At 35.0% G+C, this 27,992-nt stretch overlaps 2 long non-coding RNA genes across 3 annotated transcripts; one reads left to right on the top strand and one right to left on the bottom strand.

Annotated features, from left to right (window-relative positions):
• Nucleotides 1–533: 533 nt before the first annotated feature.
• LOC111097211 lies at nt 534–27,958 on the bottom strand. Its single transcript, XR_005362851.1, has 4 exons — nt 27,805–27,958; nt 25,954–26,010; nt 797–887; nt 534–573 (listed from the first exon to the last, which is right to left on the bottom strand). It is a non-coding gene; the product is annotated as an uncharacterized LOC111097211 (long non-coding RNA).
• On the top strand, nt 6,149–9,072 carry LOC111097210. 2 transcript variants are annotated; one of them, XR_005362849.1, is made up of 4 exons: nt 6,149–6,286; nt 7,545–7,764; nt 8,684–8,750; nt 8,901–9,072. It is a non-coding gene; the product is annotated as an uncharacterized LOC111097210 (long non-coding RNA). The 2 variants fall into 2 exon arrangements; XR_005362850.1 differs by having other exon boundaries at nt 6,155–6,286; nt 7,623–7,764.
• Nucleotides 27,959–27,992: the final 34 nt, after the last annotated feature.

The following is a 27,992-nucleotide window of genomic DNA, read 5'->3' as shown; positions in this document are numbered from 1 at the left end:
GTCTTTCCTTCTGGGGGGAGTGCAAATGCATTATAATAAATCTAGGGGCTACCCTGGGGCAAAGGTGGAAGAGGAGAGGGCTTGCTCTGCACCTATGCTCTTGTCCATTAGCCCCAGGGTCCTAGAAGCCAGAAGGTTAGGATGTTGTGCTCCAACTCCGCCTCCTAAACCTCCCCAGACTTCTAATGTAGAACATATTTATGACCATTGTCTCTGGGGACTTCCACTGGAAAAGCAGGCATCTAAGCTACTGGAATGGAAATAAGGGGACATAGAGAACAAATTCAAATAAACATGAAATTTTGGCTATTGCTTTTGCTGTGAGATATAAAGTCCTTTGTCCCTGATGCAGGAGTATTATGTCTTCTTTTTTTTTTTTTTTTAATTTTTATTTATTTATGATAGTTACAGAGAGAGAGAGAGGCAGAGACACAGGGAGAGGGAGAAGCAGGCTCCATGCACCGGGAGCCCGATGTGGGATTCGATCCCCGGTCTCCAGGATCGCGCCCTGGGCCAAAGGCAGGCGCCAAACCGCTGCGCCACCCAGGGATCCCGTATGTCTTCTACCAATATCTATAAACAGCAGAATACAAGCTAAATAACTTGCAAATAGGGTAAAATTTTAGACTTTTCACAGTTCCTGACAGCAAACTAGTTGGGTGACTTGATAAGTGACTTAATCACTTTAAGTCTCTCCCTTCTCACAAGTTTAAAATAAAGAATTTGAATTATATTACTTCTCAAACTATTTCCAAAAGTAAATGTTATGATTTCCCTGATCTTGAGGAGGAAGTACCTGAGAAGAGGATGCAGTCTTCCTTCTACTTATCACCACCATCTCCATCTTTAAAGGTAAAAAAAATACTGTTCTGTTTGTAATAGTTCATCTAAAGGGGAATAAGAAAAAAGAAGAGCAAGTATCACACTGCACATGGAAAACTTTTGCTATAATACTGCTATAGGGATATACTCTTAGAAAAGGAGAAATAAAATACATTTGATATTTAATATATTATGATTGGTATCATAAAGTTGATGATAACACATTATCAGTAATATATTGCTTAATTATTTAATTTAATAATAATAATTAAATTATTAATAATAATCAAACAATAATTTAATTATTTATTTAATTCATAAATAATTTTCATCTGCCTATGTTGGACTAGGTAAGAACCCCTCTGAATTTATTCCACCGTGATGTTTACTACTAAACAAATACCTCTTTTCTTTTTCTTATTTTCCACCTCCCCTACATTTAGGAGCCAGTAGATAACTTCCTCTTCCCTTTGAAGCAACCATGAGATCATATACTGAAATAGTAGCATTAGAGGATGAAGGAAGCTTGGTCAGTCTAGGTCTGTTAGTAACTACATTGTATGGGGGCATGAAGTTTTGCTGGACATCCAGTATGAGCAAGAAATAAACCAGTGTGGTGTTAAACCAGACATTTTAGTGTAGATGTATCAATACAGCATAATCTAGCCTATCTAGTGAATGCAGAATTCATGCCAGGAGTGGGGTGCAAGGAAACTGATATCAGAGACTAAAAATATGGCCATCTTTACTAAGCAATGGCAAAATATTTGGTAGTTATAGGACCTAACTTGGAAAGCAGACAACTGAGTACTAAGCAAGGAGCTGTAGAGGAAGATGTTGGAAAAAAAAAGAAAATTAGTGTGTGTTGGTTATTTTGGGTTGAATCTGACATGTAAGTACCTGAAAAAGGTAAGATTCTTAAGAAATAATTTACTGATTGAAGGAAGAAATGTAAGAGAAAAGAGAACATCCGAAACAAAAACAAAAACAAAAAAAGGACCCTGTAGAGTGTATAATCCAATTGCTTTCAAATCCTAAACTATAGATAATGAGTTTAAAATTGAGCAGATAATGCCGAATAAAACTTATCAATCAATTAAAATGCTTCAGGGGAGGGGCACCTGGGTGGCTCAGTCAGCTAAGCACCTAACTCTTGATTTTGGTTTCAGGTTATGATCTCATGAGATCAAGCCCCGAGTTGGGCTCCATGCTTAGTGGGAAGTCTGCTTAAGATTCTCTCTCCCTCTGCTCTTCCCCCACACACACACACACTCTCTCTCTAAAATAAATAAATAAATCTTTAAAAGAATAAAAATAAAATGCTTTAGGGGAAATAACCACATTAAGGGTGGGGCCATCTATCTATTCTAGATGGATTCAATGTATCCATCATCAAGAAAGAGAAAAGGAATTTGAGATGAGTATGTGAGAGAAGAAAAGCAAAGAAAGACAGCAAATCTGGGGAGTAAATCTCAAACATAATGGTCAATTTAGTTACTAGATTATGTACCTGACTGGATTCTAATAAAAGCCTATTAAATTTTCAAGAGAGTGGATCACCAAGGAAACTATATGCTTATGACAGAGATTTAAAAATGACTCAGTCTCCCAAATTTCAAGTGAAAGGAATTAAGCTTCAAAATCCATACACTCTCCCAAAAGGTAATATTATTCAATGCCTACTTCAGAAGTGGCCCAAGAAGATAAAAAGAAGAAGCTCACAAACAGCACAGTCAAAGCTATTGAGAACAATGGACAAAGAAGCTGTGCCAGGAGAGCTGAGTCTAGTCAGAGAATACTCCTCCACCCAGGATAGGAATCCCACCCTCCCAGAGTCTGCAGGTGGGATTTCAGAATCGCTATAGACAAGTGACTGTCATGTCTTCCATCTTTTCTATTTCTAAAAGGGAAGTATGGACTGTAGTTATCCTGCCATGTTATACTACTTCAGGGTGGGGTTGTGGGAGGAAGATAACTTATCTTTTTAATTGACAGAACTCTACACTGATAGGGGTACATTAAGACCTGATGTAGAGATTAATGTGTATCATCCTAATTTTTGAGATTCATGCAATAACTGGATGGAATTTAGCCTCCTTTGAGGAGATATTTGATGTCAGGAAAGTCAAGGTAGAAGGGAATATTATGATCAGAAAAGAATATTATGTCAAGATATTTATTGCTCACCAAATATGCATGTGTCCCTCTACATGCCACAGCTACCTTATAGTTACCTAGGCAGGTTGTTAGATTACTTCTGGCCAATAGGCCATGAACAGAAGGAGATGTGTCACTTCCAGTCAAAGTATTTAAAAACCAATGTACAACTCTCCAGCTTGCTCTTCCCCTACTGTAACAATTATACAGCCAACCACATTTTGAAATGGAAATATCACAAAGTGGATCCCTGAGCAACTGCATGGAGTAGAATCCCACACCATCACCACTGATCTTCATTGGACAAAAATGTGAACAAGAAAAAAAATCTTTGTTTTATTAAACCACTGATATTTGGGGCTGAATTCATTACTTTGGCTTACTCTAATATACCCTAAGTAATAAATCCTCCCACGGAGTAAAGGAACAAGTATTCACAGAAGAGGACTGCAGCAATTGACTTATTTCGCATACTTTGGGAAGAAAAGATCCTGAAAACCAATTCTGTCACCTTCATCTGAATCCCATAGAAAGCAGGGCAGTGGACCAAAGAGAGCCATTAACACTGCCATCTATCATCAGATACATCATCCCACCTATGCATTAAGTGAGAGAACCCATGGTGGAGGAAAAGGGTAAAATCACCAAATCCTTTATTGACTTCACCCAGCAAATAAGACTAATTGGTTTTTGTTTGTTTGTTTTGTTTTTAGTATCTGTTATTTAGAATGGCTAATTCCATGAGTTGTGAGAATAGATGAGCTGGGATTTGACAAACCCAGTCCAGAACCCTGTCTGCAGACAAAGTCCCAAAGGGACACTGTGAAGTTCATCTTTAAACAGGTTATTAAAAAAATATATTCTAGCAAAAAAAGAAAAGTTATAGGCAAGAATAAAATCCCCAAATAGTATTCATGTCTTTTGGTTCCCAAGAGCTTCTTTTGGAAGAGATAGGGAAATGTCATTAAAGAAAATAATTCTAAAAATTATTAGAAAAGGTGTTATGTTTGTTCACAGTCAAACTAAACTAATTTGCTTGAAACAGTTGGAAAAAATATAAATGCCTTTTTTTGTTTTTTGTTATTATTGAAGTAGAAATATTTCCACTTGTTGCTCCTTTGATGAATTAATCCTATTTTTCCCAGGTTTGGCCTTTTGTATAGCATATTGGAGAAAATTATACGTTGTGGATCAATTGTCAGTGAAGGCTGAACAGAGACTGCTAAAATTCAGTCGTTCTTATTTTCTCTCAACACTGCTGAATAGTTATCCTAGAAGCTGTAAAATCAGATACTAATGCACCAATTCTTCTTCATAAAAACAAAACAATTCTGAATTTCAGTATACAATTTTTTGAACTGCTAGATGACAAATTTTGAAAGAATTTTGTTGGTATAATATTTGACCAAAAGATACATTTTTATAATTATTTTATGTCTCCCTTTGGCTGAAGGCTTTTATTTTTGTTTGGTGTTAAGGAAAATGGACAGAGTCCAAAGTAGCAAACTTATGTGCATCATTGATCACACTAAAAGGATTGTGTAACTCCCAGATAGCACAGTACTAGATAAAACATTTTGATCCAGTAAATAATCTCTCATAATAGCTATACTTAAATTGGTCCTTGAAACTTCAGCTATAATTTTGAACTTGTAGTGAATAATATTTGTTGAGAGCTTCAGCTACATTTTGTTCAGATTTACATGTTTTGTAAGCAGACAACTTTCCAAATGGAAGGGGAAATATGATAAACTTTGCAGATCCTGACCAAATAATTTAGTTGGTTTTTGACCTACTTTAAAATATGAGATGAAAAGTCTGAACAGAACAGTTTCCTCTGTTCATTGAGGAAACATTCACTTTCATCCCCATAAGATTATTTCAAATAATCTTCCTTCAAAATTCTGACCAGTTTGACCATTTAACTTTCATTGTACTATTATGCATAGGGTGTTTCTGGTCACAGTGGAGAAGGAAAGAGGGAAGGAAGGAGGGAAGGAAGGAGAGTGGAAAGAAAGGAAGGAAGGAAATGTGTTAGCCTAATTTTTAAGCTAAGATTGCACTGTCTGACAAAAATTTAATTTGAGCCACAGATGTGATCTGAATTTTTAAGCTTTCTAACAGACACATTAAAAAAGTAAAAAGGAACATGTAGAATTAATTTTAATATATTTTGTTCTATTTAAATTGATTATCAAAATATTATTTTAACATGTAATCAATATACAAATTATTGAGGCATTTTACGTATTTCTACTAAAAAGTTTGAATTCCAGTGTGTATTTTACACCTAAAACACATCCTCAATTTTGACTACCCACCTTTCAGGTGGTCAATAGCCACTATGGCTATCAGCCAAAGTATTGACAACATACGCCTAAAAAAGAGTGGGTAGGAGGACAAAAAGGAAGATAAACACACACACACACACAAACGATATAAAACATACCTACACAGATGCATTAAATATTTGAGGTAAGTGAATATGATTGGTAAAGAAACATGTAAGCATTAAATGGTACCTCAACCATAGTCAGGCTACTTCAATTTAAATAATGCTTTTCCTCAGAGTATTGCCTGTAAGCACTTGAAATACACACTGGTATCGTTTGCAATAAGCTCCTGAATGCTGAGATTAATAAATAGCAAGCTAACTTAATTTTCAAATCCTAAAGTATCATATTTAAAGTTTCAGAATGGATGTTGGACATCATCACCAACTGCTGAGATATTACTCCACTCTCATAAAGTTATCAATATCAAAAAAAAAAGAATATATTTACAGAAGAAAAAACTAAGGCAAAACTCTAGGACCTCTAAGTACAAATTCAGGGCAGACACAGGGCAAGAAGGGCTAAGAGGACAGTACAGAATAATCAGAAAGGAGAGAATTTACAGAACTCAGAAGGTGATAAACATTTTCAGAAAAAAGTAAACTTCTAAGTGAAAACAATAATTTTTAACAGTCAAGTCAATGAGTGTTTGCTAGTTATTGGTGGGTCCCTTGTAGTGTATAATAAACTTGTTACACAGATATAGTAGAAGGACTTTGCCCCTACTTTATGAGGCACTGCAAAATATATCAAATATTAAGTTGGAGAGTATAGACATTAAGGGCAATCAAAATTTCTGAAAGTAAGAGATCAGTGTTGCCTAGCAACAGCTGAGAGGGCTTTCAAGAGGAAATGGATCTAAAGCTGGCCCACATAATGGAGAGTACCTAAACACATGAAGTTGGAAGTAGGACAGGACGGAAAGGGAGACCTTATATACCAAGACAACTCATAGGTACTAGCAATTGTTTCAGGTAGGTGAGTTTGGTCCTCCTACTTACATAATAATTTTGTTCATTGCTATCTGGTGAGCCTAACATGACTCCCAACATTCTAGCAAGAACTGTTAAAGAGATTAATAAAAATTACTAAAGAGATTTGCACTAAAGTGATTTGTGAACACTTAGAAAAGGAAGTGGTGATCACTGAAACCCAGAATGAAACAACAAAGAAAAAGATATGCAAGTAACCTCATTCTATTTAAGTAGGTCTAGTAATCTAACAAAAGGAAAGCCATAAGCAGAGTACATATCAATCTCTACAAGGCATTTAACAAAGATCACTTTTGTGATGTTTTACTGAAGATGGGGAAAATGAACTAGATGATAGTATAATTTGGCAATTTGATATGCCCAGTTAAACTATATCTAACATTGATTATGGAGTAATATTAGCCTCTAGACAGGAAGACTATAGTTGGAGGAAGAAATAGAAGCTATCTTAATGATTTCTTCTGATCTGATTACTGGAGAGTCACGACTAGGTACAGATTTCTTTTTTTTAATAATTTAAGCATATATGTAAAATAGCTGTATGCCCCCATGCCCCTATGCCTCCTCTTTTGTCTCATTCACAGGGAAATTTCTAATTCTTTTTACATACTAATCCCTTGATTGGGAGCACAGTTTGACCTTCCCTCTTCTTTCCACCATATACTGTTCATTAAGTGATTTGTAAGTATCTCAGATGGTTGTCCACACATGACAGGTGCATGAAAGGTCCAAATTTAGGGCTTTTCAGGTGCTCCTGTGAAGAACCTTCCTTCTTTTTTCCACTGTAGAAACCTTCCACTTCTTTCTCCATTCTTCAAGTTGCCCTCTACCTCTTCTTCTCCCCATTTTTATCTGTAAGTTGTATCTGAATCTCCTCTTTTGCAGAGATTTTTTTAAGTTGAGGAAGAGAAAAATGACCCTAAAAGCACTGATGAGAGAGCAGAGGAGTAGGGATAAAAACATAAAAAAACATAACAATAGTATTTTAAGATGACTCTCTTAAACTCATTACACAATTGATTAGTTGTAGAAAATATTAGATAATCATAATAATATTACTCATAGAAAAATCCCACAAAAAATAGCCATAATCCTATCATCCATTAAAAATTCACTTTTTATATTTGTACATATATCATTCAAGAACTATTATCCCTATGTTTATGAGTTTTTCAATAACATTAGAAAATCTGAGTCAAGCTACTTATAACCTGCTTCTTTTATGTGTTATTTGTGATAGATCACAAGCATGGACATAAATTATTTATAGCTCTATCCATCAAGAGGTATAGTCTATTTCCTCATCTCTTGGATTTAGATTGGTCTTGTGACCTGCTTCAACCCAGAGAATGTTGTAGACATGACACTGTAAAATCTAGAGCCTTGGAGAACTGAGGCACCATAATCAACAGCATGGACTACTGCTCATGAGGGAGGCCATCTTGGATTCTCTAGCCCAGGTAAGCCAATAGATAATTAGACATGTGTAAGTGATTTTAGACAAGACAAGTAGAACCACCCAGATTGCTAACACACAGAATCAGAAGAAATAAATTGTTTTTATTTTAAGCCACTAAGATTTAGAGAGATTTATTATGCAGGAAGAGATAAATGAAACAACCTTATATAATGAATATTATCACCTGTCAATAGATCTATTTATGTAGTATTTTAATGGCATTATAATATTCTGTCATATGAGCATTTCAAAACTCCCTTAGCCAACTCATTATTATTTAACATTTAAGCCATTATAACTTTCAACTGTTATAAATTATTTTCTTTTTTCCACACAAAGTGTCTTAAGTCTGATAGTTTTGTATACGTAATTGTTTCCCTAGGATAAACTCTTAGAAGTAGGATTAATAAGGCAAAATATTATCAAGGTTTCAATGTGTACTGCTAAGTACTTATGGAGAAATTTTAAAGTGTCATTCACAAATGATTGGTTGGCAAAAAAAAAAAGAAGGTTAATGACCTTAAGAGATTATTTCAAAGGACTTGAGAGCAATATTCAAATATTGAAGAATGATTATCATAAAAGAACGTTTGATTACATAAAGCCCCTAGAAATCTAAGAGATAATAATATGGTTCAATATATGGAAGCAATGTAACAATATAGCTATTAAAGAAAATGCACTTCCTTAAAACAAGAAGCCTCTATTACTAGAAGCACTTAGGTAGAAATTAGTAACTATCTTTGGAGGCACCATAATGATATTAGGTACTAGATCCCTTCCCCATGTACCCATCCTACTCAATGCCAGGTCAGACAGTGATGACTCTCACCTAAAACATAAGCCATGCTTTCAGACTGCCAGAGACCAAAATTCACTCAACTAAAATAGTCATCCTATGACCACTTGCATCTTTCCAGGATTCCTCTAGATTTGACACAAGTTTCGATGAGACATTTTCAAGAATGGCATCTCTCTCGATAAGAGGTATAAAAAAATCAAATTAATACTTATGGAGGGGCCATATGTATACAATACTATGTTAAAACTGAATAATATATAATATCTATAATTTTTTATTTTCTACATCTCTTTTTCATTATTTTTTAATACTCTCTCTCTCTTTCTCTCTCTTAGTTGAAGATAAGTATGGGACCAAGCCCACATCAATCAGAGAAGATAGATGACAAAGGGAATTCTAGTAGAAATCCAATTGTAGCCTACTAGAACTTTCCTGGTTCTTACAGCTTTTCACTCAACTCTGTGATCTACCACAGTATTTTTCAAAATATGTTCTAGTTGAAATAAAGCTGCTTTGAATTTTTGCTTGCAACCAAGAATCTTGTCTAATACAATCCTTCACAGGAAGCTTACAAATTAATTATAATTACTACATAAATAACAGATAAAATATTTGCTACTGATAATCTTGTTAAAGATCCTGGAAAGCATCAGATTTTGACACATTAGGTATACTAGCTTGAGCTAAGAAACAGAATTCAAACATAACCTACCAGCACTTGGAAAACATTTTAGCACTACAATGATGGTGTCTACCTTGTGGTAAATATTTTTAAATATAATGATTACTACAGTCTTGGCCAGGTTCCCAAAGTTACAGACTCACATTCAGCAAGATCCAACTGGTCCACAGTTACTCTGAGCATTCAATACTGGCAGTTCCTAGTAGTTGGTGAAGTAAGCTTTTACCATTTTCATCCACCTCCTCCATCTTCCTCCTTATACTTTATAGCTATTACTACCCATCTCCTCTCTCCCTGTTCTTGCCATTTCACTGTGTTGTGTTCAGATCAGTAGTTGTCAACTGGTGTCTTCTGGGCCTTAGCCATGGTGTGCAAGGGCAGGAGGTGGCATGGAAAGGGGATTTAGGGCCGTTTTGTTGTTTCTCACACAATGTTTTAAAAGGCAGTGTGTTTAGACAGATATTATTCTTGGTCAGAGAATTAAAAAAGCCTTTTTCACCATAAGTGTTATTACCTATGTATTCCCTAAAGTTTGCAACTCTTGGTTAATGAGACTAACAGCTCACAGTACAGTTTAAGTAGAGAAATACTAATCTAGACAGTGAATCTTTTTTGGTTCTCAAGATGTGCAGCCTCCAAAGGCAGTAAAGCTGAGATCCAATTTAGATCTCCTGAAACAGACCTACCCAGTCTAGTCATAGCTAATTACAGACTACTAGGATTCTGAAAAAAGGAATCAGAAAACAAAACACAATAATACTAATCTATCTATATTTTACTCCCTTTCCTTCAACAACCAAAATTTTATCCTGACTTGGCAACTGAGTAAAATCAGCAGAGAAAATTTAATAGAGGTCACAAACAAGGTGATACAAAGTGAAGTATATGTGTATGAACTTCCATTGCAATCAAACATCTGAGGAGTAAATTTACTTGCAAATGGAAAAAATGTATTTCTTTTTGCTGGACATGAACTGTTTAGATATTTACTCCACTTACTGGCAAACTCTTTGAAGTGATAAGCCTGAGAAGAGAGAAGTTCTGGCTGAGAATTCATGCCCTCTGGTCTCAACTCCCTCTCCTCTCAAGGACAGTCAACAACAAAGTAAAGAGCTCCAGTAAGATGTAGGCAACTTCCAGAAAACAAAAACAGCCTATTAACTGTCTTTTCCCAAATATGCTCTATAAAACACTATTCTCAGAAGATGACTTATGGAAAATAAGGAGTGGGAGGGACTTGTGTTCAAATAAGTTGGGGCAACAAAAAATACATACTCTATCCCTAGCCAAGGGATTCCCTATATACATCTCTATATACCTTAACATGGCGAAAGCTTTGGGAAGCTTCATTTTATTTTATTTTTAAAGATTTTATTTATTTATTCATGACAGAGAGAGAGAGAGAGAGAGAGAGAGAGGCAGAGACACAGGCAGAGGGAGAAACAGGCTCCATGCAGGGAGCCTGATGTGGGACTCGATCCTGGGACTCCAGGATCACACCCTGGGCTGAAGGCAGGTGCTAAACCGCTGAGCCACCCAGGGAAGCTTCATTTCAAACAGATATGTTTAACTTTATTTCAATATAACTCAAATGTCCTAGCTTACCTTGTGAAACATTTTTTTTAAGATTTTATTTATTTATTTGTTTGAGAGAGAGAGAACAAGCAGGGGAAAGGCAGGGGCAGAGGGAGAAGCAGACTCCCTGCTGCATAGGGAGCCTGACTTGGAGCTCAATGCCAGGACCCTGGGATCATGACCTGAGCTGAAAGCAGACGCTTAACCACTGAACCACCAAGGCACCGTGCAAAACACTTTTTAATGTAATTTTTAAAATTGTGTATCTGAAGTATATTTTGAGAAATTTTATCCAAATATTTCAATGAATGAAGGCTTCTGGTTTAAAGTGGCAAATGTGACTGATTTAGCCTTTCCTAAATTCTCACTGAAACATCTATGAAGACCAAAATAATGGAAATTCACACCATCCATTCAAATTAGGATTGATGCTCAGCTTAATGTCAGAATCTAGGAGGATTTCCCATTACCTACTACAAGCCTCACAGGATCAAATTTTTAAATGTTATATTATGCCAATCCACAAGCTATGCCTCACCTTCTGCCCCTAGACCAGAAACTCAGGGTCTCTACTAACTAGGAAACTGACCAAGCTGTAGCTTTTCAAGTCATCAAGAATTGTGCCCACACCTCAGATAATATTTCCCTTTATATGTCCAAGGGGAGATAGAGTTCCCAGAAAACTGGTTAAGCATGGAGAAATGACTAGAAGTACCATTTGGCATTCCAGGATGCACATTTCCTACGACTAATTTAGTAGATAGGGAACGAATATCAAAAGAGGCTTAAAAGAACATTCTGGGGATTATCATTTTCATGCTGAGAGTGTCCAATTCAGCAGTTGTCAACATCACAGCAGAACCACAAGAAATTAAAACTCACTTACAGGAGGAGTTGGACTACATACCATTTGTATCAACTTGATGACTGGCTGAAGATCTAAAAGGGGATTTGACCACCACTCAAGTGGTCAGAAAAGCCAATTTGATAAGCACAGTGTCTGGAAAAACTATTCCTTTTTCAAAAAGGATAAAACAAAAGGGCAAAGCAAAGAAGTCTATTGTGGAGCATGAAGACTCAGAGGAATGGTGGATTTCTAAAAGTGATATACGAAACCAGAAGAAAATTTGAAGAAATAATTTGGCCTCCTAAAGAAAATAATGGCCACTATAAAACAGTAAACAAAAGACATTTAGTGAGAATAATAATAGAATAAAAGTATAGAAAAGAATTTCAAGGTGATATAAAAGATTTTGTACTGAAAGGAACCCAGTAATGATACTTAACCAGAGGAAACCAAGTGAGCTTGCTACTATGATAAGAAGTATGGCCACTGTGGTAACCAGAACATTTCAACAACAGGAACTTTTGGGGTCATGAGCTTTTTAGGAACAAAATACTACCTAATCCATAACACAACTGAGAGCCATGACTCCTCAACCAATTCTGAGACCTAAGGCAATTTACACTCCTATAGTCCCCTTGAATGCAGGGAAGGTTATAACTTGAGGAAGGCCCTTGAAATAACATCAAAGTATGTTCTGCCATCTTTCTTCTGGCCTTTCTTGATGGAGCTTGCACCCATTCACTAGGGTTACAGTGCACTAAGGAAAGGAACATCTCCAAAACATTCAGATATTTACCATTTACTCTGAGTCAACACAAATTCATAGAAAGTGATATTGTTACAGTGGTCCACTTGTCAAAATGGTCCCCAAATAAAGAAATAAAAAGAAGTTTTAGTTGAGACTATTTCATTATTGGCCAGTGACACTCTGAACCCCTCATATTGTTAATCCCCGTTAGCTACCTGAACCTTGAAGAATTACTACTACTACTACTACTACTACTACTACTACTACTACTGCTGCTGCTACTACTACTAATAATAATCACTAACACTTGAGTACTTGCAATGTGTCAGCCACTGTTATTAATTTTTATATGCATTCACTTGTTTAATCCTCACAGCAAACTTGTGCTACTATTATCTTCATTTTATGTATAAAGAAATTAAAACACAGATAAGTTAAGTAACGCCCAAGTTTATAAAGCTTGTAAGTGCCAGATTCTAGATTCATCTCTGATGATTCTGATGTGAATCCATGTTTCTTCTAAAGGCTATTATAAAAGCTTCTTCTTTCTACCAAGATATAAGCCAGAAACCACAAAACATTTCTCGGGAAATCATGGAGAACATCAAGGGTGTTAGAGGAAGAAATCACAAAAGCATCTGTAATTTCATGACTATTTATAAGAGTAAAAGCTGAAAAATGTGTTTGTGTCCCTCAATATGTCAAATGTTTATGTACATATACATATACATATGCATTTTATACAGATTAAAATATATATGTTAATATATTATAGTTAGTATATTTAATCATTAAAATTTATTAAGTAGTAATTGAAAATTAATTAATCTAAAAGTACATAATTTTATATGTGTAATTTTCTTTTTTCTTTCTTCTGCCACTTTACGTTAAGTTATTTGGATTACAAACTTAACAACTTGGGCTATAGGTTGCAGAATATCAAGGTAGAATCACAACAGAACTAAAGGGAAGTTGATTATAAGCCAGATTTTGAAGTTGTCTGTTTATGGAGTATGAAATATTGAGTAGAAAGTAAGCTTAGAGTGGCATGCCTCAGCACCAGGCCCAAGCTCAAGGCGTTCCTGGCATCCCCAGAGCACGTGAACCGCTCCATCAATGGCAACAGGAAGCAGTGAGAGCTTGTGGCACCCTGGGTGGGAAGCTGGGGGGCTGCTTGACCTCCTTTCTCCCTGACCAATAAAATTTCCAAGTGAGAAGCAAAAAAAGAAAAAAGAAAGAAAAAAGAAAATAAGCTTATATCTACGTGTATGAAGGAAAATTATTTTACATTACTTGTTTTATGTTTTGTACTCCTTTTTTATGGGTAGTAAATAAGTCTTTTTCAACCAGATTCCAGCCTTCCATGATTCCCCTTGATTTTATGAGACTTCTGGAGACTCATAGGTAATTTTTTAAATATTTAATCAGGGGGACCTGGGTGGCTCAGTCGATTAAGCACCAACTCTTGATTTTGGCTCAGGTCATGATCTCAGGGTCCTCAGATCAGCCTTACATCAGGCTCCACACTGGCTGTGGAGCCTGTTTAATATTCTCTCTCTCCCTCTGCCTCTGCCCCTCTACCCACTTGCACTCCCTATCAATCAATCAAATTAAATTACCAGAATTGGTTTCCATTATTTTGCAACTGAAAAACTTAACTACACGCATTTATTCTGTGCCTTTACATTTAAGGAAGGGGATTTAAGCCTATTTATGGATCTTGGGAAAGTTGCCAAAAGAGAAATATTATTAAGATAGAGAAGAAAGAGAGAGGAAAAAAAAAATAAATGAAGTAATGAAAAAGAATATGAAGAGACAGAAAAATGAGAGAATCTCAGTGTATTTATTAAGCCAAAAATATTTGTTAAGCACCAACTATGTGTTATAGAGTTTAAAAGTTTTATAGATATTTTAGTTTGGAAGACAGAAGAAAACTTCTCCAAAAGTCATTAGATTTCATCTTAATGTCATCCAAGGACATAGTTGGTTTCCTTGTGAATCCTAAGAATGTCCATAAACGCACCACTTTTTCCTCCTCAGAGCTGTGCCCTGGAGCTTTCATAGATCCTCAGAGCTATGAAAATTAGCAGAAAAACCAGGATATATGAAGTATGATGGAAGCCAAGGACGGAGAAACATGCAAGAAGGAATAGAGGGAAAGAAAAGAGGAGCACGTCATTCTGTACCCAATATATCCACATGCTGTAGAGGCATAACAATGTTGAATACTGCAAAACATCAAAAATAACTAGAATTGAGTAAAGAACTAGAATTGCTGCGTAATTAGGGAATAAAACAGACAAGTTGAATATTAACACCTAGAAGAAAAATTAAATGAGAATAAAATGTAAAAGTTAGAATTCACACTTTTCAGTAAATACAAAACAAATAAATTACTAAAAGTTAGAGTTGTGAGCTGAAGCAGAATTCAAACCAACTGGAAACTGTCATTTTCAGTAACAAAATAGAAGTCAACAAAAAATGAAATGAAGAATTTCTCAGCATGGTGAATACCCAGCATGAAATTGTGGTGGATCCAGTAATAGTCAAAAGCTCTGAAAAAAGAATCAGACTCAGGCTCACTCAGTCATGAGAGTTGACAAAATAGGAGTAACAGAAGGCCAAGAGGGCAAAGGATTCCAGCACAGATTTAAGTGTTCAACTGATTTTGTGGGAAAGCACATACTATAAGAAGCACATTTTTACTTTACGTAATAGTACAAGCATTAAAATGAGCATAGCCCAAGAAATTCAGGCAGATTGTATTTAAAAATTTAGAACAATCTTATAAAATATTATCTATGAAGGGCAGTGTGATAGTCATTTGATCCCAACTAGGATAAAAATCATCACATGATTTTGTATTTGCATAGATATTTACAATTCAATTTCTTGTTCTGAATGCTTATTCCAGATATTTGCTTTGTGGAATTTTCATCATCAAGCTGGATACTCATGAGAAAATTTCTCTATAAATACTTGTATTCTAAAAAAAAAATAAAAATAAAAATAAATACTTGTATTCTACAATGAAACAATTACTTTTTTTTTTAATAAATCTCCACAGATGGGATCCCTGGGTGGCGCAGCAGTTTGGCGCCTGCCTTTGGCCCAGGGCGCGATCCTGGAGACCCGGGATTGAATCCCACGTCGGGCTCCCAGTGCATGGAGCCTGCTTCTCCCTCTGCCTGTGTCTCTGCCTCTCTCTCTCTCTCTCTCTGTATGACTATCATAGATAAATTGAAAAAAAAAAAGTAATTAAAATAAAATAAAATAAAATAAATCTCCACAGAAAATATAACTCTTTGGAAGTTTAATTATATTTGAGTGGTTTTTTTCTGATGTCCATAGTCATCACCAGAAATCTTTCATACATTAGCTAAAATTAGGCCAAATCAGTTTCTATCTAATAAAATTTCCTAACAACTAGAATTCTCAAGCAGAACAATTGTCCTGGAAGAATAAAAATCATTAAGTCAAAAATTTTCATTAAAATTAGGTTGGAATTAGATACAAAGCCTTCTAAATTTTAATATTTAATTGAATAGCTGTTTGGTGCAAATAATATTTTAGACTATACAAGGATACAGAGATGAAGAAGGCACAGTACTTGCTCTTAATGTCCTCATATTCTCGCAGAGGAACAAAAAGAATAATGTCCAATTCTATAATTACAATAAGTTTGATTTTGTGGAATGGCTATCCATCCCCAGTGATAGACCACAAGCTCTTTTAGAGCCAGGACTGTACATGTTTTCCTAAATGCTGGATATGGTTCTAGCAATGCATGAACTAGAATTGGATTGAATTGAATGAATAAGAAAACAGATGGGTGAATAGATGGATGGTTGAGATACACACTTATTTGACAGTTCAAAGTAGAAAATACATTCAGTTATCTCAGATAGGTGGTGGTAGGTTATCATTGAAGCTTTATGGAAATGGCATTTTAAGAATATTATAAAGTTTTCTTGGTTTTTTGGTTGTTTTTGTTTTCTAACAATCAACAGTATATATTTTGTTAGTGTCTTAGATTTTCCAGCTAAGCAGGATGGCTAGGAAAAGTTTGTAAAATCAATAACCCAACAATTGTTTTTTTTTTTAACCCAACAATTGTTGACTCCAGAATATGGATTAATCAAAGTAATTCCTCACAAATTTTTTTCTTACAATGAGAACTTTTAAGAGTCCCTCTACTGTATTATATTCTGGAACTTACTCATCTTATAATTGGAAGTTTATACCTTTTGACCACCTTCATCCATTTGTTCCCTACCCCTCTGTCAACTCCTAATCTGTTCTGTTTCTGCAAATTCAGATTTTTTAGAGTCTACATATAATGAAATCATTCAGTATTTGTCTTTCTCTGACTTATTTCACTTAGCATAAAGCCCTCACGGTCCATCCATGTTGTCACAGATGGTAGGATTTCCTTTTTTACGGCTGAATACATTGTGTATATATGTACCACATTTTCTTTATCCATTAATCCATTGATGAGCACTTAGGTTGTTTCCATGTCTTTTCTACTTCAATGAATATAGGTACACAGATATCTGTTCAAGATAGTGATTCCATTTAACTTTGAATAAATAATCAGCAGTAGAATTGCTGGACCATATGGTAACTCTCTTTTTAATTTTTTGAGAGACCCCCATACTATTTTCCATAGTGGCTGCACAAATTTATATTCCTACCACCAGTGCACACAGTTCCCTTTTCTCAAGAATTTTTTTCATTTGAGGACTATAAACAATAGTTGAGGAGCAAGAAAATGCTTTTGAATCTAACAGTTCAAGTAGAACGAACATGTGCTTATTAGATGCATGTAGGGTTTATTGTCTTCTAGCTTTTTATCTACTATGAATGCTTATGTAATAAAATTCATATGATATTTGTATGTCTGTATGTATGTGTGTGTGTGTATATATATGTATTTGGAGATGAAGAAACTAGAAGGTGATGGTTAGAGTCAAACTTACATTATTTTTTAATGGATATTTTAATTTTAAGGAAGTAAAATAAGGTGAAAGTTATAAATCTTTTCAAAACACAAAAACAACATATAAACAAGAATACAAAGGTAAGGCAGCCGTGCTTTGAAGTGCTTGGCTTTCTTAATGAAGATTTAACCTTGAGTTTTAGAGCTATGAATAATGGATTTTTTTGTATGGATGGCAAAGTGCTGAAATGGACTTATTGAAGGTCATTTTTATAATGGATATTTTTGGAAAAGGGAAACCCCCAGGAAAATGAAACAAAGACATATTGGAGAAAAGATGGCAGAGAAGACAGAAGCTGTGCATGTTCCAGAAGATGAATCTGAGCAGATCAATAGGCTTCTTGCAAATCTGTTAAAGCAGTTTCACGGGTCTGGTAACTGAACAAGATGGCAATCCTCCAATAAAATTCCTGTTTATGTTGAGCTGTCAAATTTGTGGGAGCAATGAAGGAGAACTTACTTGTCCATTAGAGAATCAGGTTGCATTAGGTTGTGTGTATGACAGTTGTTAGACTAAAACGTTATTGTTGTAAAGTGGGAAGTCTCATGTGATAATTGTGTTCACTCAAAGGCATTGCTCGGAAAACAGTGAACATTTTAGCCTTTTTCAGTGTCAGCCTCAGTTTTTATAATTAACCATATTCCTGCAGGGATGAAAAGACTTCCTGAGTAATTTCTTATTGGATGACCTCTTATTGGATGCCAGTGCTTGCTGGGCAGGAGCATAAAAGTGGTGACTTCCTAACTCTATTCATACTCTCCTATGCCACACAATTGTCCTTTATACCCACTTTACATTCAGAAAAGTAGCATTCTGCTGTGGGAGTAGAAGAACTTTGTGTTTACTGCTCTGTTTTAATTACTTTCAAATGGTCAGAATCTCATCAGATTCTTTGATGGAATTGGCAATATCTGACCAGTTTGACACATTTAGACAATACCCTGTAAATTTAATGGGAGGAGCCATGAAAAGCAGCTTTTGATTCTGATGTACATACTTACATAATCTAAGATAAAATCAATGCATAAAGATTAGTTCTGTTTCTGCCAAAGCAAATATACCACTAGAATTTAAGGGTAATGTTCACCTTTTTATCATCTCCTTTTAGATGATATAAAGGGATTTAACACCACTCTTGTCAGTATTTTTCCCCCTACTAATCTGAGTAGGTTAGTGTTATCCACATTTAAACAAATAAAATGATCTGTGAAGATTATTTTTTTCAAACCAAGTATCATAGTAATGTGTCCTTATAAATATGTGGGAAAAAATTCACCAGTCAACACAACTTAGAGAGTCATATCCCTTCCAGGAATCATATCATCTCCTTTAATAAAATTAATGAAATCATCAGGTACTTATTAGAATGAGAACAATCATTCCCTAGATAGAAAAAGAAACAGTTATTTCTAAAGCTTTGGGGACTAGCACTTTCAGTATCTGTACTATGAGTTTGGAGAGGTATTATCATCTTTAGAGAATGGAGTGGGTTCTGTAAAATACATTTTGAAGCCACTGTCTATAATGAGAATAATTGAAATAGCTGTCTTTCTCAATGCTTTCTTTTTGTTATAGATCAGAACTTGGTCAAGGTCTTGGGTTCAATGCCTTCACAAATCAATTAGTTTTGCTTTTCTTCTATGTCAAAGGTTGCCCTCAGAAAATCAGTTACCTGCTGTTGATGCATGATCTTGTCCTTAAAAGTGATAAGGGAAAGGAATATATGTGGCTCAATGCAAATAACTCATGATCCTTGAAAATCAATCTAAATGCCATATCCTACTGATAATGAGAGTATGTAAAGAATGAGAATGTTTAGAGATGTCTGGGTAGCTCAGTGGTTGAGCGTCTGCCTTCAGCTCAGGGAGTGATCTGGAGTCCCAGATGGAGTCCCGGATGGAGTCCCGGATCCAGTCCTAAATGGGGCTCCCTGATTCTCCCTCTGCCTATGTCTCTGTCTTTCTGTGTCTCTCGTGAATAAATAAATAAAATCTTCAAAAAATGAGAATGTTTAAATGTTTTATAAATTACAAAAAATAAATCTCTTATTTGCCTTTTTTGTTAAAATTTCAGTATTTAACAATACAGTATGGTTCCATCCTGTCTCTATATTTCCTAAAAGAGACAAGCAACATTTTCAGCTAAGATCCCTGAGTCAGAATTGAGAGAAATGAAGCTTTCCTTCATTTATAAAACTCAGTAAGTTATGAGGGGAACCCTCTGTGACTTATTCTTTTCCACTGCCATCTAAGGTGTTTGCTAGAACTTATTTTATTGTAAAAATAGACAAACCTGAGGCAGCAAAATCCACTTCAATTATATCTTTGCCATCTCCAGTGTCCAAACATTTCTGATTTTATAGCCTTCCTCCCTTCTCCCCTTTTAACACCTTGTGCCTCATGTGTGAGCTATCTTTCACCTCAAAGCCAAATTGCTAAGATCCCCCACTGTGGTTTTAGGCAAACATGTACTTTCATCAGATAAACTCCTAATCTCAGAGTAGTTTTCCAGAACACTCCTTCCTGATTAAAATTTACCTGTCACATGTCCCACCCCTTATATATTCTACTGAAGTAAAACAGATGTTAATACATGCTCCTATTACATTATATATTTGCATTTTTGAAAGTCTACCACTCAAAAACTACCCATAAAGGTGGTGGATGCTTCATATTGTGTTAGGCTAGGATTGAAGGTATTTGGATCAAGCTCACCCTTTGACACAGGCTTGGGCTTGGTAAAATAAAAGTAAAGTAAGTTATTGCATCTAACATTTCTAAATATCTATCTTAAAATGAGTACACAATAAGTTTCACTGAATGACTAATGCTTTGTACTTTTTAAAGTTCTCAGTGTTTCCAAAAGATTTAGTTTGGTTTATCTGAATAGTGATTATTATCCATTGTCTAGGCATTAATGGAAAGTTGAAATTCATTACATACATTCAATTTTAGAGGAGGCTGCGAGGTAAGGAAAGGAAAACATGAATACTAATGCAGAAGAGACTGGTAGGAAGAAAGAATAAGAAATTTAGAATGCGTTTCTCTGAAATTTAGGGATAAGAATGGCATGCAAAAGGATAGAAGAACAGAAGAAACAGAGGGACAGTAATGAGATTATTTCTCAAAACTGCTTTTACCTTTAAGATATAACTTATCTCTTCTGAATATTAGGTTTAAGAAAAATTGCTGGTATTTTTGATTCCCTCAATTTAAAAATCATAAGTTCTTTGAGAACAAAAACAAACTTTCTTTCACTTATTCTTCAGTTTAAGGAAGGAATTTGATATGTGTAGTGAAGTATTCTGTGTTTTCCATGTAAAGTGCTTTATCTTTCAAGTATATTATGTCATGCTACATGGAATGAATATCAACAACATGAATATGTTTTCGTCAGGCAGGTGATAGACTTACATTTTTAAAAGAAGAATCATAAAACATAAGTATTTTTAGAACAAAAAAATATAGTACATAAAATTCAAGTTTTGTAAGTTATCACTAATGAAAAAGTCAAAAGATATTCATCATCAGAAAGATTCCAAAATCTATGAGAGTTTACATAATCAGATTGTGTTGTAATAAGTACTACATCATTTTAATATAGTGCCATTCATTTCAAATCATTTAATTATATCCCAAAGTATTTTCCTGTAGTGTTTCATCTTAGTTAGCTACAGAGGAGGGGCGGGCAATTGGCCAGTCATTGCAAAATGGAACTCAAAAACAATGTGTGTCAAAAAGCGACCACTTAGAATTCAAACTGTTGGTAAAATTGTAGTTGGCAGTTATAATTGTAGGTGGAATTTCTGTGAAAAGAATGTAATTATCCAAACTGGATTTTAACCAGAACACCTGAGCATTTCAAAAAAAATAGTTTTAATACCATAAATAAATACTTCCTTTGTCCTTTTTCTCAGTGGAAAGATACCTGTTCCCAAGGTGGGTTGAATTCCTGGGGTTTTGCTTAGTTCTGGCTCAGTGGGAAAAGTGCCACGTACTAAATTGCCAATCTCCTTCCTGTGGAGATCTTTTATCAAGCAAAGAAATCATTATTAGATATTTGATGGTTCTTATTAACATTTGGTATCTTAGAAATCTGTGTTCAAACACTTTTCATTAGATAAGTCAAAATTTTTAAGTTCAAAACTGTATCAGGGACACAACTAAGGAGTACTGATGTCTATTGGCCTGGGTGGGGGTGGCCTGAGAAATCAGTTTTCCTCTTGGGCTTCAATCAAGAAGTTGTTCTTCCAATAACAGGAAACAGGTTAGAATTCCTGTCCTCCATAGAAGCTGGGGCAGAACATTCAAAGAGCAGGATGTTGAAGAACACTGAAAGCTGAGGTCAGACAGCAAAGAGACAGTGGCAAGCAGAAGTTGGTCATTCTTTGAAATGGTCTGTGAAGCAGACAAGCGGCATTATTTTGAACACTTGGGAGGAAACAAAGCTTTCTTTTGAACATAATTGCTACTTAAAGCCTGTGCATTGAGCACTATCATATACAAACTAAAAATGTAGTAAATTAGTAATATGGACACCAATAAATCAGAGTCATATCTTTATGGAGAACCCTATAGTTAGCACTTCATTACATAGGCCCTACTTTGCCCTTTACAGAATGTAAAAATAATTTCCCACCTTTGTGGGCAGAAATATTAATAAAAACCATCCAGTAGAGTTGTTGTGAGCATTAAGTCAGTTAACTAACACCTTAAAACACATTAAACAGTCCTATGGTGAATGCTGTAAAAATGTCTGCTACCATTACCTTAAAATGGGATAATCTTTTCAAGAAGTTCAGGGTGCACTCAGAAGAGAACGTCTAAACGTTGTAGTTCACATCAAGAGAAATCAGGCCTAGGAGAGCAAAACTAATTGTCTTGGTCCCACAGAGCTAAAACTTTATTAGTTCTCTAATGATGTAGAAATCAATATCAGAGTGTCTCTGTTATATAAAATTATACTTCGGCTAACTATAGTAAAAAAGCACATACTTCTTTTTCCAGTTTTATTGTGATATAATTAACATATAACACTGCATTAGATTAGGGTGTACAACATATTGACCATATATTTTTTTTAAAGATTTTATTTATTTATTCATGAGAGACACACACACACACAAAGAGAGAGAGGCACAGAGAGAGAGGCAGAGACACAGGCAGAGGGAGAAGCAGGCTCCATGCAGGGAGCCCGACGTGGGACTCAATCCCGGGTCTCCAGGATCACACCCTGGGCTGCAGGCGGCGCCAAACTGCTGCACCACCGGGGCTGCCCTTGACCATATATTTATATGAGAGTATCTTGTGTGTATATTTGTGTGTGTGTGTGTGTGTGTGTGTGTATATATATGTATCTCAAAATGATCACCACAATAACTTTAGTTAACATCTTTCACCCATATAGTGACAGTTTTTTATATGATATGAACTTTTAAAATTTACTCAGCCACTTACAAATATACAATACAGTATTGTTAGCTATAGCCACCATGCTATAAATCCCAGAACTTATTTATCTTATAATTGGAAGTTTTTATCTTTTGACCACCTTCATTCATTTCCTCCATCTCCATGCTCTGTCAACCACCAATCTGTTCTCTGTTTCTAAAAGTTCAGGTTTTTTTAGATTCCACATATAAGCCAAGATCATATAGTATTTGTTTTTCCCTAACTTATTTTACTTAGCACAATGCTCTCCAGGTCTATCTATGTTGCCACAAATGGAAGGATCACCTTTTATGACTAATAATATTCCATTGTATATAGAGGCACCATATTTTCTTTATCCATTCAACTGTCAATGGTTATTTAGATTCTTTCCAATGTTGGCTCTTGTAAATAATGCTGCAATGGACACAAGACTACAGATTATCTGTTCAAGACACTGATTTCATTTCCTTCAAACACACATCCAGCAGTGGAATTGCTTCCAATCCATGAATTTAAAAAATCTCTCCATTTAAATTTTCTTTGACCAGTTTAATAGGTTTCTGTATACACATCCTACATATATTTTGTTAAATATATACCTAAGTACATTTTTGGTCTTATTATAAATGGTATTTTCTACATTTCAAAATATATTTATAGATTCCAATTGTTCATTTCTGTATACAGAGAAAAAATTGACATGTGTATATTAATCTTGTATCCTGCCACCACACTTTTACGCATTTTCTCTCCAGGAATGCCACCAGATTCTCACAGTGAGGAACCAAGAATATTCATCTCATGTCTTTGATATGGGAAGGGGGAAAGCATCTATTTCAAATATACTATAACAAAGGCTTAATCCCTAATGAAAAATTACTGGAGTCCAATCTCACATAGGCAGAAGGGAAATACCCTACTTCAGCCCTCTCTAGTCTTCCTGTCTCACCTAAGTGGGAGAGATAAAACACCTGTAAAAGTCACCCCAGGAACATAAGTCCACTAAAAGACTAAGATTTGATCATAAGAGTATAGAGTGCTACTCTCCACCAGTCCTTACTACCACATCAATAGTATAATAATAGTGAATTAGAGTTGAAAGAACTGCAAGGCTCAGACTCTAAGAAAGAGATCTTAGGGAAACCCAAAAACAACAGAGGAGACAAAAACAAGGACACTGGAGGAATTTAAAATCTCTGATACCAACAGCCACAGAAAGTATGAACATAGTCCAACTGCTGTCACATTAAAATAAAACCACACACAAATGGCCTATTTACTTTAGTTTCTGTTACCCAATATACCATGTCCAGATTCCAGCAAAAATTACAAGGTTTGACTTAAGGGGAAAGTAAAAGAACATTTGAACTCAATTCAAAAGTGAGAAAGAAATAAGAACTTTCTCAAACAAAAACTGAGGGAATTCATAATCAGCAGATCTGCCCAAAAAAGAAATGTTAAAAGTTCAGAGAAAAGAAAAACGCTTAAGTCAGAAATTCAGATCTACATTTTCTAATAGGAAAAAACATCAGAGAAAGAATAAATAAAAGTAAAATAAAATCTTTTATTTTTTTTACTCTTAACTGTTCTAATAGATAAGGGTATTTTTTTCCAAAATAATAATAATAATAAACATATATACTGCTATCTCTCAGTAATTCCTTATTAGTTCCAGGAGCTTTTTGGTAGATTGCTTGATATTTTCTACATAGATAACCATATCATCTGTGAATAAAGATGATTATATTTCTTCTTTTCCTATCTTTATCCTTTTCATTTCTTTTTGTTGTCATATTGCACTATGTAGGACTTCCAGTAAGATGCTGAATAGGAGTAGTGAAAGAATACATTCTTGCTTTCTTACTGATCTTGAAGGTATCCAGTTTCTTACTAGGAAGTATGATGTTTATGTAGATCCTTTGTAGATTGTTTAAGAAAATTGAGAATTTTCCCCTTATTTTTTTATTTGTTGAGAGTTTTTGTTTTTGTTTTTTTAATGAATAGCTACTGGATTTTGTCTAATGCTTTTGCTGTGTCAATTTATATGACAATTTACATTGATTAATTTTCAAATGTTGAACCAGCCTGGCACATCTGGAATAAATCTCACTAGGTCACAACATTTAGTTCTTCTGCTTTTTTAGAAATATAATTGAAGGGGATGCCTGGGTGGCTCAGGTCATGATCCCAGGATCCCAGGATTCGGAACCTGGGATCAAGTCCTATTTTGGGCTCCCTGCGGGGAGCCTGCTGCTCCCTCTGCCTGTGCCTGTGCCTCTCTCTCTCAGTCTGTGTCTCTCATGAATAAATAAATAAATCTTTAAAAAAAAAAGAAATATAATTGAAGGCTGCAAGACATTTGATTTCCAATCAATGTTTGGCAACAATGTCATCAAAGCTGCCTACAATTCAAAGTACAGATGCTTAAGAAATTGGAAGAGTAGTATTCCTAAAATACATTTTCCAGTAACACCAATACATTGTTTCTTTTTGTCCCTTTTATAAAAACTGCCTTCTACCTTTTTTTTTCAGCCTTGTGGTTTCCTTTGCGTCTATACAGAAAGAATGAACACTAAGAGTACAAGTGACACTCAATCTCATGCATCTTTCATTACACTTGAGAATACCCCAGTATTAAAAAGAAATTACTGCACTCCAAAATATATTTTTAGAAATGTATTGCCTGACACTTGGATATGTTCAGTTCTAGAATGATTCTGTCTGCAATCTGTTCATTTTCTTTTACATCTTTTCTCACTCTGTAATGTTTCTCTCTCCCTCTTCAATACTTCCCTCTGGTTTCATTTTAGCATTTCCCTTAAGTTCTCACCTTTATCCCTCTTCCCAGTGTCAGTTTTGTTTTTGGTCTGTTCTACCTTATTCCGCTGAGATTCTACCCAGTTACTCTCTGGTTTCATATACATGCAATCGGCAAAAACCTATAAATTGTTCATCATGACATTTTTTTCTGCACAAACTAAGTAGTGTAGGGAGCTGGGGAATGGAGTTGTTTTTCATGTTACTATGGGGGATTAGGGATATTATCTTTGAGGGTTAGTGAATCTACCTTTTTCCTGTTAGCACTTGTCTTGCATACTTACTTAAGACAAATCTATGAACTTCAAATGGAATCTCTAGGTCTTCTGTGATCAAGGCAGCTAGAAACAAGAAAAAAATTGTGTTGTTCATATGTAATCTTTGAAAGATAATATATTGATAGACATACACGTATACCACATATACAATGTGGGTGGTGAATTAAAAGAAGTTGTACCTATGAAAATGCTATACAAAAGATAAGGCATATAAGCATAGTTATCCAAAGTGGTCAGAGTACAGTAGAAAATAACTATCTAGATTTATAAATCTTGGAAAAGGTGTTGAATTGAAATCTGAAATATTGTAACAGAACCAGAATGGGAATTCCAGCCATACATATAAATAGTAAAGTTTAAAAATTTTTTTGAAATTGTCAAAGCAATAGGAAATTTCTTGTGTTTCTATAACTAGAAATTCTTAGCCATTAAAATAAATCTATTTTATTAGTCATATCAGAGAAAGCCAAGTGCAAAGTGTATTAAAACATGATAAAAATACTAATTAATATCTAAATGTGACTTCTTTAATGTCTTGACCTCTAAATGTACATCCTCAGAATGTATACCATTGGCAATTTCCTTATTATTTCATCCATTCTACTGTCTGCTATCTATTTTAATAAGTAAAAGAGGTAAGAAAACAGGTGAGCAGAATGAGGATTGGAGAAATACGTTAAAAAGTAAAACTTAAAAAGCTCTTCTTTGTAAAGTTTGAAAAACAACCCACAGGATGATGAAAACAGTTTAACATATTAATCTTCCTTTAGTGTGAGGTTTTCTGTGGACAGCTCAACTAAACTAAACAAATATTGGTTTCTAACCAAGTATATTACAAAGAGATTTATTTCATGATTGCTTTAAAAATTGCAAAGGTGACTTTTGACTGAGTAAAAACTAATTAATACTAATATATCAAGTCAGTATTCTTATTAATAGTGCATTTGTTATTTGAAAAAAGAAACCAATGTGTCCTGGTAAAAATGTAAATATGTACCATGACACACCAGCACTGGAGAACTTACTGTCTAACCAGGCCCATTCCAGTCAGTAGAAAAATTTATTAGGCAATTGTTTTTTAACTCACTTAAACAGTGCCCTTTGCTACAGCTATGACTACTAAGATTCTGGTCATTTTAGAGCTGGACTATTCTCAGCAGAGATGATCCAGCCTGGTGCCACCGTGAATATTCACCATTCACAGGATGGCATTTTTGCCACGGGAACTCACACATGTGACTCATTTCCATGGCAACCAGTAAATTGCAGATCCCCAAGTCAGCTGCAAGGGAAAAAATAAATAAATTTAAAGAAAAAGACAGACCTTCATCCTAGTTCTTGGCAGAGTTATCCTGGGCATCTTTGAAACATTTTTGGCTTGGTTTCAAAACTGTCATAAGGGTGACAGTAAGATTGTTTTATTCTTGTAGATTGGCAATTAGACAAGCTGTCTATACATAACAAGAATCTCAAACTAGATTTGGGGAGTAAAGAAGGCATCTTCATAAGTCATGTGTCATGTAAGGATCTCTTCGTGAGCAGACCACCTGTCCAGCTGTTATCTTTTTAAAAATCTCTTGATAAACTGTAACTGCTTCAAAGAAGGAAGAAGCATCAGAACTCTGACTTTCGAATAAGTAGTATGAATATGAAACAGTATTTGAATATTCAGATAAAGTCTAAGATTCACACCTATAATCATCTTTAGTTTGTTTTGGACAAACAAATATATTTCTCAGAAGACTGCATATTTTGATAACAACCAGATAGCCTTCCATAAACAGGGAGGTGGGGAGCATCCATGCATGAACTGAGCTTCTACCATCCCCTACACATTAACACATTTAACCTTCTTACCAGGTCTAAAAGGAAAGGAATTTCATTCCCATTCTCCAGTTGGGGAAACTCAACCTCAGAGCTGTTAACTTGTTCAGATCACCTAGTTAGTAAGTGGAAGACTCAGATTTCAAAGTAGAAGAATCAGCTTGAATGAGTCTACTCAACCTACAATCATCATCTGAAATTCAGAGAAAAAACGTATTATT

Source organism: Canis lupus, chromosome 8, assembly GCF_011100685.1.
Source record: "Canis lupus familiaris isolate Mischka breed German Shepherd chromosome 8, alternate assembly UU_Cfam_GSD_1.0, whole genome shotgun sequence".
NCBI classification, from domain to species: domain Eukaryota; kingdom Metazoa; phylum Chordata; class Mammalia; order Carnivora; family Canidae; genus Canis; species Canis lupus.
The sequence above is the reverse complement of the archived record's forward strand: the minus strand, read 5'-3'. Positions and strand labels throughout refer to the sequence as shown.